We start from the raw sequence: 17,407 nt of genomic DNA on the forward strand, positions 1-17,407 counted from the left end.
CAGCTCCGTGAGATTGTACACACAAGCATAGTGGTGTCATGTGCTAATTGGCACTAAACAGCCCGATGGGATGTCATAAGAGTAGCAGGTATTTGGTCATAAAATCCAGTATTGGACAAATCAACATTTTCCTGCTATATGGAAACCTTAAGGATAAACAGAGTTACTCTAATTCATCCTGAGGGGAACATGAATGTCTGTATTTCTTTGCAATTCATCCAATAGTTGCTAAGACATTTTACTCAAAACCCCAAATGTCAATCTCATGATGGCGCTAAAGGAAAAGCAGATGATCACCAATGCCTCTAGCATGGCTACCAATTGTACAACTACCTACACCTTTTTGTTGTTTGACTCATAGTGCTATTTAGACACCCCCAGTGGGCAGGGAAAGGAGTATCAAATATTTACACGGCAAAGACAACAGGCAACTCATATGTGCAACACGATGAATCTATAGTCTAAGCCATTTACCAACAACTGCACAGCTCCAGCTTATGTTGCTTCAAAACACAACTACACAGCAGAGCCCAACCTACAACAAAGAGAGCCAAATGCGTAGTCTGCCATTTGATGTGTCAAGTTTAAACCTTGCGTAGGCCTTGCCTTGGTAGCTCTGTTTTCAGCTTGACAGTGAGGGATTGTGCTAGTACACTGGGTTTGAACATGCTTTTAAAAGGGAAATCCCAACCCAAAGAGGAGCTTGTGCCTTCTCAAATGAACATGGAAATCTTCTATGTTAAAGTAGCATGATGTTTTCACAATGCATTCTCAATAGATCGTATCTCAACAAGGATCACAACTGACTGTAACCTTCATTATCAATTCATTTGTAGATCAATTCATTATTTAGTCACCTTTTTCAAAGCCCAATAAGAGATCTTTATAGTCGTGTCCAAATTACCAGTCCACATTGCTAAAAAGATATACAGTTTACTTAACTTTAGTTTAGTTAATTATAAGACAAATAAAACCATCAAATCCTCTCATTTAAGAATGAAACCATAAGATGTGAGAATTACCCAGTGATTGATTACAAAAAGGTTGCTGATTTAATTCCTGTCAATCAAGTTGTTTCTTATAGTTTTAATCAAAAAAATTACTCAAGACAATTGACAACACTTTTGAAATAATTATACATTGCAGACTTTTTTTCCAGGAGAAATGCAATGATTGTAAATGTTTGAGTCACATTTTTATCACAAAAACAATCAAAAGACCAATTTCTAATGGCAGGAATGCAGCCCCAGATATTAACGTTGTGCAACTGGGCATCTTGTTTTACTAAAGCTATGACTTGAGCCAAACAAGACACCATAAATCTTTTCACTAGATTGTCCACCAGTATCCTCCAGTCGTGTTTTCTCATTCTTGGGTAGTGATGATATGTAGTCTCTGTATCATGAGTCATTCAATACAGCGTGGAGCAGCTAAGCTAAGGGGCATATGGCCATGTTGGAGGAGAGCCATGCGGCTTCAGGCGGGGTAAACGAATGGGCAGAGATTGTTGGTGCATTAGCTGTTCGGCTCTGCATCATGTTTCACTGTCGTTTCTACAGTGAGCACACCATTTATCCAACAGCAGTAAATAAATCATTGCAATCATATTGTTTGCTGCATGTTTGAGAAAGTTGGTGGTCCAGGGAATTAGGGCTGTCACACTCTAAATACCGTTTGACTGTGCATGAAGATGAGAGAGAGAGAGAGAGAGAGAGAGAGAGAGAGAGAGAGAGAAAGAGAGACAGAAGGAGAACGGTTGTGTTCCACTAAAATATCCTTGGCGACTAAAGACGCTGTATTCACACATTATTCACAGACAGTTTGTACCAACACCAACAATCTGCTAAGGCTATGATCGGCTGCTATTGGCTAAATGCACTAGAGGAAATGCTGCTGCAGAGCCACAGAGCTGACGGCGGACTGTGTGCGTCGACTGTTGATTATAGGGAGAGCCTGTGGTTCCACCTATTTCATATTCATGAGCCAAATGGTTCATGTTGTATTATTCATGAACAAATTAGACGTTCAAAACACCAGTGTGAGCGAGGCCGTATGCAGAATGCATAGGGACTCATAAACCAAACTTTCACTTCACTCTCCCACATTCTCCTTGCCTGATGCCCACATTTAAATTGTCCCTTCTTTTCATCCCTGATCCTGATGCTGTGTTAAAATGAGCTACCAAGGCTTAATATATCCCACAATCTTCTGGTTTCGTATTCATTCTGGGCTGCTGTCCTTAAAGCCGTTTCCACTATCTACAAGCAGTGGTGAATCAAAGACTGTCTTTTATGACAAAAAAAAGAATATACAGTACTGTATGTATACAGTTTACTGTACAAGAGGTTGAGAGCTGACCTGCTTGTAAGAGACCAGCTTTGTTCTGCCTCTCTGAGCTGCTGGCTTGCCTGCAGTCGGGGACGGAGCAACAGAAGTGTGTCCAATCAAGCTGAGCCCTGTTTTAAAAGGCCCTGCAGTCGTTGGGCAGAGGCTGCGTTTACGACCCAAAATCGAGGAGACGAGCCTGGCACTATTCCAAGCCCTCAAGCTCGTATATTCTGTCTGAGCATATCCAGAATGAAGTGCAGCACTGCAAGGAGGCCCCACGAGACACCTGAACATATGTTACTGACTGTATGTGTGTGTGTGTGTGTTTGTGTGTGTGTGTTAACAGTGTTTAGGATGAAAAAAATCTTGTTAACCTTCAAACCTTCTATATTTTTTCAAGTGGAGACATGGATGGAAACATAGCAATACCAATGAAATTGTATTTATGCACAAATGTAAATAATATCACAGCTGAAGAAATACTCTAGAAGGTCAAAGAAAACAAAACTCCTGCACATCCCATTTACTCCCAAAAGCGACCAACAGAATAAAGTCCCTCAGCCATTATGCATCAAATCTGCTCAGTGTTGCTAAAATATATTTTTGACTTCAGTTAACAAATATAAAAAGCGCTTCATTTACATTAGCCAAATGGGATGGTACAGTCATTTTTGTGATTACAATGCGGTTGGTCAATTACTGTAATTGTGTGGACTTATGGCACATTAGGTGATCTGCGTTTTACACCACAGTAGGTATTATCTATTCCAGAGCTAATCCTAAAACTGAAGGTCACAATAACAATCCAATGCCTTTGTGAGCCTGAAATCAATTTGAACAGACCAGATGTGGTTAGGGACCAAAATATGAAATTCTTGTTGATTATCATGACTATATCTTCACTATTTTATTATCTTTTTTATTCTTATCGTTGGTTTTGTTCTGTACTCTTACCTGAAGCTCCTCTTTTGTTTCATTCCCGTTGCTGTTGCTGCCATAACACCTAAGTTTCCCTCTGGAGATTAATAAAGGTTTTTCAAATTGTATCTCAATATTTGCTAATGGCCTTTAGAAATGATACGGTGAAGGTAATCAGTTGAATTGCATACTAAATTTTTTTGAGAAAGGGTTTTACATCCCAAAAGGAATCGTCCATCTTTATAATTTGTCAAGAATCTCCTTTTCAAACAAGCTCTGTGGCAGTAACGGTACTGTCACAGCAGGAAGGTTAGCTTGGATGCAGACATCGAGTCAGCCACCTCGACTGTTTGCGCTGTGTTTGTGTAATGATTTGTTTTCCTCAGAGTGGAGCCATGCCGGCATGGCTCACAATTTTGCCTTGCTCATAATGATCAATAGGCATTAGCTTGGGACAAGAAGTTTTCAAGTAGCTTGTTCAGTGAATGATTGGCAGCTCTCTGCATCACCCAGACATGAGCATGAAAGCTTCCTACACCTGACTGAGCCAACACACTTCTCAACCTGAATGAATGGATCTGCCACTCACTGGGCTCTTATTGCTGCAAAATACATAGTGCAACTATTTTGGAGCTCTGACATTATCCATCAAAAATTGTTTCTGGATCATTATGAGGTGGACAAAAAGCATTGCTGTCACCTCACAGTAAGTTTGCAGGTTGCCATGGCGTTCACCCGGGGTCCGCCCAAACCAAAAGTCATGTTTCGAATACCTGTGCTGTTTACTTGTGCCCTGCAGTGCCCTGCTATGACATGAACCACTATGATTGCTATTTCTAGTCACTGATCCATTACCTTTATTGTGACTGTTTTTGCCACTGTGCATAACCCCCCTAACCGGCATTGTTAGACTCCGCCTACCAAGAGCCTGGGTCTGACCGGGGTTTCTTCCTAAAAGGGAGTTTTGCCTCACCACTGTTGCACTGTTGTTTGCTCTGGAGGGAACTACTAGAACTGTTCGGGCTTTGTAAATTATAGAGTGGTAGACCTACTCTATCTGTAAATTGTCTCGAGATAACCTTTGATAGGATGTGATACAATTAAATAAAATTGAATTGAATTGAATTGAACCAAGGCCCTAAACTCTGAACTGCAGGTTGCCCCATGGCACTGATTCCTGTCTGGCCACTGCTCTCAAACAGAGGAGGAAAGTAACAAAATACATTCACTCAAGTTACTGTATTGAGTAGTTTTGTTGTAAATTTTGTTTTTTGTAAGTAGTTTTTAAAATCAGTATTTCAAAATGTACTAGATTACGTTTTGAGTGAAATATTGAATTTCGCTACATTACACATTCTATCCGTTACTGAGAAGAAAAACAACTTTGACTAACATAAAAAAATTGCTCCCAGAACAGCTACAGCAGACTTGGGCATTCTTTTCTTCTGAGAACACATGCAGCTTCTTCTCTGGTTGCAAGTTGCAATTATAAAGAAGTAGAAGAAGAATTGCAATGTGGCGGACCCCTGTGTCTGCGAGCCGCGAACTTAGCGAGAGACGTGAATGAGATGTTATCCCTCAAAAATGTCAGCTCATGGGAAAGATGGAGAAAAGTCGATACAGAGCGCCGAGTTTCTAACCAAACAGACTTCTAAGTATTTATTTACTGAAGTCAAAGGTAAAGCCGTGTGCTTAGTTTGTGGAGAACAGATCTCTGTGTTAAAGGATTATAATTTAAATCACTACTACTATACTAAACACACAGAGAAATACAAGTTGACTGATGCAGAGCGGGAACGGACATCTGAAGCTTTGCTAGTTAAGCTGCAAACACAACAAGGCTTTTTTACCAAGTGTCAAGACCAGCTTTGTGATATCCCAGAATATCGTCCAAAACAGTAAGCCATTTCCTGAAGGGGACTTTATTTGGAGTGTTTGGTGGACTCTGCTGCGCTAATATGCCCAGAGAAAAAATAGACGTAAAATTAATATTGAGCATAATTGAGTTTTGCGCTCCACAAGAATCCCTGTTTCTCATGTGGCCCCTTGGGAAAATGAATTGCACACCTCTGCTGTAGGACGTATGTAGGATACTGGCCATGTTAATTCACATACATCTAATTAGCTCATACAGGCTACGAGCTAGTCTGAGCTGTGCACATTAGGGTCCAACCTGGGAAACCGGGCTCTGACTATCAACTGCAACTGGTCTTCTCATTCTGCAATGTGGCTGTCAGAAATATTACCAAGGGCTGCTTAATCTGCCACCTACTGGCACATGTAATGCATTTTGAATACAAATAATTAAATTTCTAAGTATAGTATTAGTAGGGAAAAACAATGTTATCAAAAAAAGAAATTTTGTAGAAAATATAAATGTTTTTACAGGTGTCACACCATTTCCAATTTGTTTTTCAACATCTGCTCAGTCTTAACGGTGCTTTAGGTAGAATTGTGAAGATCCAGGATTTAGCAAAAAAATTTGAACATCGAAACCTTCTCATTCCCATCCCCCCTTTCTGCTAAAGCCCAAAACGGTCTCCTAAGCCCCTCCCCCCACATGGGAGAGTGAATGCGTGTCCATGAGCAGTGATTTACACACAGTTAAACACCCCCCAAGGCCCTGATTGGAGGATCTGAACAGGGAGCTGTGGATTTTTGCAAATCACACTACAGGCTGTAGGTGGTACCAGCGGCAGAGCCAGATTTTTTTTTTTAAACGACCTGCTTCTTGAAGTTCCAGTCAAACATAGGGTCGGTTTCAGCAAATATGACAGAAAGTTAGTTTCATAAGGCTTACCTACTGCACCTTTAAATCAAGTCAATTGTTACAAGTTCCACAGATGTAATCAGAGAAAGTTGCCTTTGCCTTCATAGTAATATAATGGATAAACAATCACTTAGCATGTCAAATGTATTAAATTATAAAGTAGGTGCAAATACAGGTGCAGCTCTCTGTCTAAATGGTGAGGTAGGATACAATGAATGTTCATTTGCATAACAAAGACCCGATCTATCAGTGACTGGGGAGGCAGATAATGTGGCAGTGGACTTTGAGATGTGCAACAGGAGGGATAATTTCATTATTGAAAATCGTGTGGGCTCCTTCCTTTCCTGTCCCCCACGGTGTTCAAGGTTAATTATCGTAAGTTCAGGACAATCTACCACCAAGTCATGGGGGGACCAAAGGAGAGATGCCACACATAATTCAAATGTATTAAGATGATTGTGCATTCAAGCAACACATACCATTACTTATACATTCTTCAGTGGGAGAATACCGTCAGGCAGCTTCAAAGATATCAAATGCTCTATGTTGCTGCTTGTCCCCTCTTCTCACTGACATCATTGGAAATAAACTGGAGAACTAAGTGTAAGTACAAGATAATATGAAACGTCTTCTGAACCGTATCCTAAACTGAGGCCTTTTGCTGAGAGATTAACAAAAGGTGTTTGGCTTTGCGTAGGCGCTGGAGATAGATGCAGGCCATTCCAGACAGCAGCATGTTAGCGTGTCTCAGCCGTTTAGAGGATTGCTTGTGTAATGCCATCTGTATTCAAGGGATGAACACCCACTTTTACACCAGGGCAGAGAGAGAGGAGCAACAGTGACTTCAGCCAACATCTGTCGCTTTACCTCGATCTTCCATTCACTCATCCGCCAGGCGCTTTCATCCACTCAAATTGTGACACAAGACCGGATATGTTAATCGAAGAAACAATTCACCCTGAGACTATGAAGAATAAAAGCGTTTGTGAAAATGTAACACGGACTGCTACAAAGCGGAACAATGATCTGCTTTTGATATAAAGCCATCAATAAATAATTTGTTCCTCCTCATTTATGGATTGAGCTGTGTCACATACAAAAAGGAATCAAGTACACACAATTTACACATGCAATGTTCCATCTAGGAATAAAGGTTTAAATCTAAAACTGGAACTCTTTTTACTGACAAGAAGATGCAAACTAACTGCACTTACTATTTTGATAATGAAATAAGCATAAAAGACTCCAAACATATCATTTTTACACCCACTTAAATGGAAGATTGCTTTTTTTTGTCTTATGATCCTAAGCTGAACATCAGGTTTTGGAGAGTTGCTCAGACAAAACAACTGTTTTTGCAGACAACAATTTCTGACATTTTATAGACCAAATTGATCAATCAAATCAATAAATTAAAATAATCGTTAGTTGCAGCCTTATCCACCATGTTCCACTTCCAGGATTGCTCCGATGCTCCAAAATTCGTCCGAATGTCACTTATTTCAGCCGGATGTCCGTTACCTTCCACTTCCTTTGTGTGGGTATTCAACAGGAACTCTAAAATCATCAGAAGCAAGGAATAATGAATGTGTCCGCTATCCAGCACATTATACACACATACAGTATGTAGCTCCTAAATGCACATAGTGAAGAAGCAGTCTAATTAGCCATCTCCTGTGTCATAGGGCTTAGGGTCTAAAATCACACAAAAATACTAGTAAAAAAAGTCGGCAAATCCTCCTAATTGCATTGGATTGTATGATTATATTCTATAATTTGTTTGAAAGTGTCAAAGCAGTTGTTGTCCATGCTCTCATGCAGCAATATTAGGAACTTGGTTGGTCGGGTTGTCAGCAGAATAGTGGGACTTATTGAGAATTTAAACAAGAATTACATGTAGGGCAATGGCAGAGCAATGAACAGCAGTGACATTGTTGATTTATTTTATAGACAACTCATAAAAATGGGTGGGGGCGATAAGGTTGGACCTGGCAGTTAGACAAGATTTGACACTGAGATCCCTGTAGGAGGAAAGAATACAGTGCTACATGCTGCTGCCATGAACAAACTGTCAGTGGTTCCTATGGATTTGGTGATGGGAATTGTTTGTGCGTAATGTCTGTTATTGGTGCTAAATAGGCAGAAGTGGCAGAAGATGTAATGCTGCTGTGAAACACACCTTTCTGTTGACAGATCAAGTGCCACTCGCTGTTGTGTAGAAAACACTTCCTCTGTCTTAATGTGTTGAGATTTTTTTCCTATTTTTTAGTTTGGCGACATTTGAATGAGCATTGCTTTGTCCAAAAAAAGCTACAATTCTGTTTTGTTCAACATTGTCCCCTTTTATTCTTAAGTGCTTTTCATCTTTGGAAGGTAATGCCAAATTTCACTAGGAATTCAATTAATGTCTCCTATTCCATACGTTTTGGTTTTGTTAACTGTCTTCTCAGGGACAACATACACAGAGTAGATGGATGTGTACAATGACACATCCATCTAATATTTTTCATGCTGAAAAAGCATGTCCTGCCATCCCCGAGCTTCTATTTTTCAAAATAAAAGCTTGCATCTGGAAAAAAATAAGCTTGTGTCAACTTTCATGCTAATGAATAAAATACTTAAAAAAATACGTCCATCTATATAATTCATGTAGATTATAGACGAACTAAAAAATGTATACTGCCATCAAAATAAAATACTTTAAAAAATCTCTCTTACTTTTACTTTTCAAAGTAAAATCTTGCGTCAACTATCATGCTAATGAATAAAATACTTGAAATATTTGGTGTTTTTTAACTAAACAGTATGTGTCCTTTTATAAAAATAAATGCAGATTATAGGCAAACAGTTTGCATCTGGTATAAAATACTCAGTTTTGCAGCTGTAAAGCCTGAAAACAACAGCCTACATTGATTAATTTGAAGTCTCATAGAGAATCATGAACAAATTTCTTTAAAAATATTACAATCCAAGGGCATAACGCTTTTTCTTAGATTTTGTGTAGTTTGATTCTAAGTAGGTGACATTCTTTTTTCTGTCTATTTTATCACGTGGCTGTACGCATGCCAACTGTCTTTCTTTGTTTATTCCAAAAAAGCTGCTGTGGCTTCTCCAAGAACAGCAGAAGCATCATTTTCTGTGCTGAACAAGAGATTTTTGTTCTATAACTATAAGACCTACGAGACACTGAGTGCTTGCACAGCAAATGTTAAAGTTTTCATGACCTGGATATATGTTGAATCGCTACTCTATGGTATGAATTGTTAATAGAGAACAATTCGTGTTGGTAATTAAGTGTCTCTTTAGGTTTTGATGCGTTTTAAATTGGTAATCAGAGACTTAAGTTGACTTTATTGTAGACCATGTGTTAAAAGGATTAATGTAGATTTGGAGATTTTAGAATAATTATGGGGCTTGTTGCACATCTGGATTCATGTAGGATTCTGGATTGACACACACACACACACACACACACACACACACACACACACACACACACAACCTAGATAATGGTATTTAACTGTAGTCAAGGGATAATGAAAAAGCTGAATATCCATTGATCTAAACCACCAATCAGAGGGACAATTAGTTGGTTTGAATGAACAGGCACATCACAAACACACACACATACACACACACACACACACACACAGTAAGATTATTTTGAATCCAACCTTTATCACTGTTGTCAGAACAAGTCTAAAACAAACAGCTTTGTTGTTCAAATATAGCTCAAACGCCAATCCCCGCCCCCCCACCACACACACACACACACCTAGATGATCAGCTCGCCCTATTTTAACATTATTTTGCCCGCGTAGTGTTTTTAGGAACAAATAACACACCTGTTTGATTTTCTTAACATGACATATATGTTTTCATTGTAAAGTGTGTATGCACATACTGTCTGTATTTATAAATCCAATTAGATAAAACAAATTAAAATTCTTCCTGAAAAAATAGGTAAATATGCAAGAGTTGCATGTGCTTTGATCAGATTAAATTATTAAATCTTTATCTTGAAACTTTTGTTTGTAATAAGCAATTTCCTCACATGCACTGTATAACAAATAGGTCATGGTTTGTTTGTTATTTATAGGTCATGTTGCACATTTGCATATTTATATCTTGGATTCATTCTCATGTCAGAAAATGTCACCCTACATACTGGGTGAAGCACTAGAAGTGTCCTGACAGCAAGTTGCATCCAGGTAAACATAATTTATAAATCCCTGGAGCATGACTACTGAAAAACAGCCCTATTAAATATTGTACATAGAAAACCAGTCTATCATAGCTCTTTTCATTTTGGAGCAGGCCCTGATTTTAATTACTATACATGGTGAATTAGCTAATGAATAATGAATGGATTCCTCACACTAAGTGCTCTGACTGCTAATGCACTTGCAATTCACTCTCTCTACTCCCTCACACACTGCCAATGTTTCTTCTGTCTTTTTTAATTTTTTTTTTTTTGCCCCCCTCTCCAAGTCTAAATCACACACTTCCCACCTCTGCTTTTGCTCACTCTCACTCCGATTTGATTAGATTTTCTTCTGTAAGGAATTATTTAGTGATGAGAGTGTAGAATGAGACGGAGTAAGAGAAAGGCTCCAGGATAGAGGGAGACAGATAGTGGTTCTCACGGGAGTGAGGGAGAAGGAGATAGGTGCTTTGAGGAAAGAGAGTGAAAAAGCTGGAGGATTAAGGTGCAGAGGAGCTGCAGACATGTAGAGAGAGAGAGAGAGAGAGCGAGAGAGAGAGAGAGAGAGACAGTGAAAGACAATGTGCTCTGTGTGCTCAGTGTGCTTCAAAACCAATGAAATGGAGATCTACACACGTGCATCCAGAAATAAGGCTGCAACTATTGGTTATTTTCATTGAAGATGAATCTGTCAATTATTTTCTTGATTACCTAAACAGTTGTTTGATCTATAAAATGTCAGAAAAGTCTTCATCAGTGTTTTCTAAAGCCCAAGATGGCGTCCTGAAATGTCTCGGTTTGTCCCCAACTCTAAGAAATTCTGTTTAAGGTCACAGAGGAGTGAAGAAACTAGAAAAGATTCACATTTAGGAAGCTGGATCAGAGAAGTTTTACTTTTTTCATAAAAAAATGACTCAAACCGAATGATCAATGATCAAAAATAGTTGGTGAGGAATTTAATAGTTGACAACCAATCAATCTTTGCAGCACTATTTAGAAATATAGGACAATATATGTGATACATGCAATGGGGAGCTGGTGAGAACATTCTAGAATTCCAGCGACATAGGTACTCTGGACTGGAATGTGTACTTCAGTTTCCTCCCAGTCCACAGGGTTAGGTGAAGAGACTCTAAAGTGCTTGTAGGTGTGAATGTGTGTATCTGTCTATATGTGTTAGCACTATGAAGACTGGCAACCTGTCCATGGTAGTTCTCACCCAGTGCATGATGGGATAGACTGCTGCCCCCTATGGCGCTGAACACTAGTGATATAGAAAATGGATGGATTTGCAAGCAGTAAAACTGTAAATAATTTTGAAGTATTTTCATTTATTTAAAGCTGCCGTAACCTTAATCTTAAAATACCATAATCTTTTTTTAATATTAACAATTTCTTATTATTTTTTTATTTCAGTTATCTATGGAGCATTTCAGAATATTTCAGCTCATTGTTTTGGTTTTCTATTTTTTTTTAACCCCAGCCTGTAGCTGTTATCAAAGTTGCTCCAAAAACCCACAGCACACCAGCTGCCAAGCACCTAACAGCAGTCACAGTTAAGACTAGCTGGTGAACATGGAGGAGAACTCAGCAGCTAGAGAGCCAGATATCTTCTCCGGTGTCGGTAGAGATAAAAAAAAGCTAAAGGGAGAGTAGAAAAGGGAGTTACGTATAGTATATTGATCGGGTGTCCAGTAACACAACTCCAAATGAATGCTAAGGTTGCTCCATATCTGCTGGATGATAAATTATAAATACACAGTGGTTTTCTAACAAAATCAATGCATCAACTCACTTGTTCTGCAGAGATGTGCTTCAGGTATTAATGAAAAAATCCAACTGTGGTGATTTTTTAGATAGATTGAAAGACTACATGTCCCTTTTTATGGTATCAGTTTTAAATGGCATAATCCATAAACCAACAGGGAATTTACAAAACACGCGATGAGGTGTGTCATACTACAGTATGTATGGGAACTAGCCTCAGCCTAAAAAGAAGTATCCCTTTTCTAAAATTATGAATAATTGAGAGTAAAACATTCACATGTGGGAACAAGTAAGTGGCCTGGGGTCGTGCAAGCTACGTGCTTGACACAAACAACCAAAGCAGAGAAAAACAAGCTACCTCAGATAAACAATAATCAGCACCACAGCAGCTGGACAGCTTCGCCTCAGGCTAACCAGGATTAAACACAAACAATGTCAGACGTGAAAAGATAACCCAGGGTAATGTTAAATCGAGATTAAAGCCCAGGGTTAACAGGTTAAAAGACACATGTACTGTAATGGATGTTTGGACCGTAGGGCATTGGAAGAATGCTGATTAACAACTGCAGCATGATTCATAAAGGTAAAATAAATTAAAGGAAAATTTAAATAATGTGTCTTTTTTTCACATACCATCACCATCAGCTTCATCACCATGCTGAGAAACAGAGTTATGTATGTTAAAATATAAAAAAAAATCAAAAATAGGACGATATCAGACATCACCAAATTAAAGTAGCAAAGGCATGCACAATTTAGACTCTAAGTGGCTGAGGCAGTCGTCTCCCATAAAAGGACACTGTGTTGTGCAATAATTAGCATTTGATTGACATCAGTCTTTATAAAGGATCAATAATGAAGAGAAATTAAAACATGTATTAGGATTTCAAAGAATGGAAGTGGCACCAGAACACCAAGGACAAACGAGGACACACCAACAGGGAAAACATTTTTGGGGGGGATGCACATTTTGGCACAACACCAATCCTTAACAGCTTATTAGCATGCCAGCTGAGAATTCTCCCCATGAGCAAGTAATGAAGGAAAAACAAGATGGACTACCTAGCGTATGCTGTCAACACTGGCTACATGCAATCAATCAGCCATCAGCAGTGAGGAAACTAACACAATGCCTTGCCTAGTCACAGCCACAGCTAGTCTGCTCAGCTGCAGGTTTGCTAGATAAGAAAACATATTAACGCTGGGTAATGATCGTCATCACCATCGTCAGTGCACAATCCAAAGTAAGAAAGGCACAACATGTTTGGGTTGAAACTATACAACCAATCCCAGGCCTACCAAATGACCCTGCACAAGCAGAGCGATAACACGGCTCTTTGTGATGATCTGTGATCCTGTCGGTAGATTGAACCTTTATGAGAGACTATTTGTACAGTGTACATTCATCTTTAAAAAAAAAAAGTTGACTGCCACTTGAATAATTGCATCTTCCTTGCTTTGATTTCGGACTGACTTTAAGGCGGTCTCCTACCATGCGTCACGCATTCGCCGCTGAATTATCAAAGCAGATTAAAAGATGGAAGAGAAAAGAGGGAGGAGAAGTGGGGGAGGGATCCAAATCACACCACGGAGAACATGTCTGCTCTACAGCATTTATTTATTAGGTCCAAATATATTTGATGGAGGTTATTTTTAAACAAACCTTAATCCTCTGTTCACCCTTCACCGTGAGGTAGATAATAATAGTCATCGGGTCGAAGGGAATTTCATTTCCAAGCTGTGAATCCTTGCAGTGGAATAGACTAGTTGCTTTATAAAGGGAATTTATAGTGTCTTGCAAATTAGGCAGTTTGACGACAACACACATTCAACTTTGCTGACGATCAACTTTCAAATTAGCACTAGTGGCACCAGATCCCCATACAATACAACATGGCGCATGGCAGGGATATACTTTAAGAAGAAAAGCTGAGAAGGACCCATTGTTCCTTTTTGTTCTACATAGAAGACTAGGTGAATAGATTGCCTTCGAAGTAGGACAACCTATTGGTGCTCTCTTAATATTCGCTTCAAATAGCAATCTATCCTATTCCTATTCTACAAGCTTTGTGTCTTATGTTGGGAACTTCTTTTTAAGATATTCTAAGTAGGAGAGATTTAAGATCTTCCTTTTGTAGCCATGCAGGAAAGAGCTTGTAATGTACACATCACTCTTGTCCTGCCCTTGAGCAAGTCAGCGATTCCCCATTGACTCGCTGCCAGCTCCAGGGGCGCGCTTTGTGAAGATGACCCAACACTCTGACCTCCCTGGAGGAAGCCAAGTGAAAAGAGAGTTTCACTGCGGGGATCAATAGAAGTATCACACCCTTATCACTTTATTCATGCAATTTGGGACGGAGGGGTTTAGCTTGCATTTAATCCTTGACCAAGATTTGAAGGCTTCTACTGTACTGTATTGATGTATAATTCTAACACAGTGCATGTGTTTGTGTGTGCGAAGCTGTTGCGGGATGAAATGTGACCATGCAGGGAATTTATGTGTTCACTGTTGATGAATGTTAATTTGTGTATTTGTAGTTGCAAATTATCAAAGAATCCACCTCCTTATGCACAACGATAAAGCCTAATGGCAAAATCATTTTTCTTACTGCATTTGAGTTTTTCAGTGCAATGTTTAATGCTTTTTGTTGATGTTTGTATAAAAGGTAATTATGCACAGCCTACTTCTAGTCCCACAAGTCAGACATTGGAGTATGCTCGCCATGGATGCAGGATGATGAGATGCTGTGTGCTTTTTAGACTATATAGGCCAATTTATGTGATAAAAACCCATTAACTATACAGAAACTATGTTTCCTCACAGCTTTCATCTTCTTTTTTTTAAACTCCAAACATGATTATGAGTGCTGGAGCCTGGCTTCAGAGTGGATACAGATCTGAACTCGACTAGACGTCTCAGCCCTTTTAATCCATCACCGTTGCATCAGAACAGTAACATCTACTTTTGAATTTCTCAAAGTAGTTCTGCTCACTATTACGTGTTAATGCCTACTGTGAGGAGTAGTCTACTGTGTCAGCTAAGGCAAGTCAGGAGAAACACCTTATCCGTTTCTGTGATTTCTACATTTTTCTCTCCAAAATGAAGCTATTATAAGTTAACACTGCTTGGTGTGCGGCATTTGGTCAAGTCAAGTAGAAACCCAGTCAAGCCATCGGACAAAGCAAAGCTAAATGCAACCACCAGCTAGTTTCAAATGAGTCATATGGCCGGCATGGCTAAAAACTGGCATTTATAGCTTTCACGTTTTTTATTTGATTTTTTATTTTGGATTGGGAAAAAAGCAGGCATAGCATAGAATATCTTCAGCCTTCATCTTTTTGGTCTTGCTACACCTGTTTGGGAGTATTGATTTGATGTGTGTGGGTGTGCATACTTTTGTTTGTTTTATAAACTGAAAGTAAGGCCTCTTTATAGTTAAAAAAGTGACTATTGCTAGAATTGAATCTTTTTTTAATCTATATTAAAGCCAAAGAAATATCTTTACAAATATACACAGTGCCTTAATGCTACACCAAGCTAGAGCTGTTTACATCACCTACCTTTTTTACAAGACAAACACAATGTTATCCTACTATAATTATACATCATACATGTAGCCTGCATAATATTCAGATTCACACATCTAACCTGTGTTTCAGAAATTGTGTGACCTTTTTCTGTGACTGTCAACACCAATTTTTAAATGTTTGTCAGCATGGGGATATGCAACTGCATACATAGTCTCAGCATTGCACTTATTAGAGACGTGTGAATGAATTCTCACGTACTCATAGCTATACGGCAGAATCCAAAAAAAAGGATTTCCATTGAGACATTGTGGCACGCTGGTGGGCAGCAATCTTAAACAAAAGAACAAAAGACTGCACCACGTATGGTGCCATCTGTTGTCAGTATCCTGTCACCTCAATGTGGACACAAAAGCTCCACAGAGAACTGCCTCCAACTTCTTCTATTCAGTCAATTTGCAAACGAGAAAGGCCGGAATTCATTGGCAAATAGCTGTGACTGAACAGGGGACACTCCAGTGAACTAATCCCTTCGAGCACTCTGCATTTTGCAGGGAGCGGCAACCTGCCAAGATGGCCATTGAAGCTACATTGCTATTGTGTCATTTTTAATGCAACACTGTTGTCTTTCTCAACACTAACAACAGCTGACAGTATTTTGGCCTTTTTGGAAGTATTTCCACTGCACCAGTGATACAGTAGGCCACAGCAAGAGAGCAATCTAAATGCTTCCTACAAATTGCAAACTAAAATTATATCCCTGGCCATGGACATTTGAAATGCACATGTTATATGACGAAAACACAACTCCCTGGCCAACTTCCCACAGCTTCTGAACCTGAAAGAAATCACACGTAATATGCTATTAACACATTTGGAAAGTGCCAAGTTCCACTGATGAAGCATAACATGTTACAATGTGGAACCTTTTGAATTAAATATTTAATAATCTTTCCAACAAAATGAGTGTCACAAGTTCAGTCAGAATTATTTTGCAGGCGGTACAAAATTGGCCCTAGGCTGCATGCTCCCTTCACCAATCACACTAATTCTGTGCTAAAACAGCGATCTGTTTAACTACTGTAAGAGGGCAGCTTATGGGGTCTGTTCAGCTCATTATTCTGCCACTCTGTGTACTCACTTACCTAAACCCAAGCGGACACCTGCTTTTTAGCACTGCATTTGTTTCCAAAATTGTTGTTTGGCAGTGAAAGCAATAGTCCATATCTGTGTAACCAATTCCTGAGATTGTCCCCACTCGCCATGAGTCATGCTAACATACTCTACTGTGCCATGTTTTCATTTAGTCCAATCCAGCTTGATAGCCATGATGCTATTCCACCTATAATTGGCAGATCTTGCAGATCTTCCTTTTTTAGCAACTCCGTCATGGGAGCAGATTGGTGGGCTCGACAAGTGACACGAATACTAACAGCGCCCTCGCATTCAGTCAGTCTGCCACCCAGGGCATCCTGTCTTAATCCCTTTGCAGAGACCATACAGAGACTTGGCAGAGTGCATTTGAACATGGAGGTCCCTGCAGATTATTTAGCCCATGCAATTATTATAATGGAGGTAGCATAAGGTAACACGTGAATGGGAATTGAATTATCACTTGAAAGGTGTCTCTTTACCCGTTGGCTCTCCCTCTATCCAGTATTGGCACAAGTGGCAACTTTTTTCTAATAGCTAGTAATCAAAGCACATGAAATAACATACAGGGCCTCAAAATGTTCTATAATGTGAACAGCAACAACTCCAAGGGTTACACAAGGGCAATTCCCTGAAAAAAAACGGCACCCAGGTATACAGTGGGGCTCGAAAGTTTGGGAACCCTAGGTCACGTGAAACTTTGTATTAATGTGCATAAAGAAGCCAAGGAAAGATGGAAA

General features: G+C 39.3%; 1 protein-coding gene and 1 long non-coding RNA gene across 2 annotated transcripts in view; one reads left to right on the forward strand and one right to left on the reverse strand.

The window, feature by feature from the left end:
- LOC117946359 overlaps positions 1-6,018 on the reverse strand; it is a 13,652-nt gene extending 7,634 nt beyond the window's left edge. Inside the window, exon 1 of the long non-coding RNA XR_004657014.1 lies at positions 5,683-6,018. This is a non-coding gene — a long non-coding RNA (uncharacterized LOC117946359). The remainder of the gene's footprint in view (positions 1-5,682) is intronic.
- Positions 1-17,407, forward strand: part of lrrc4cb (leucine rich repeat containing 4C, genome duplicate b) — a 44,484-nt gene that overhangs the window by 12,277 nt on the left and 14,800 nt on the right. The gene's annotated exons all lie outside the window — the stretch shown is intronic.

The sequence above is a fragment of the Etheostoma cragini genome, chromosome 1 (genome assembly GCF_013103735.1).
Source record: "Etheostoma cragini isolate CJK2018 chromosome 1, CSU_Ecrag_1.0, whole genome shotgun sequence".
Taxonomy (NCBI): domain Eukaryota; kingdom Metazoa; phylum Chordata; class Actinopteri; order Perciformes; family Percidae; genus Etheostoma; species Etheostoma cragini.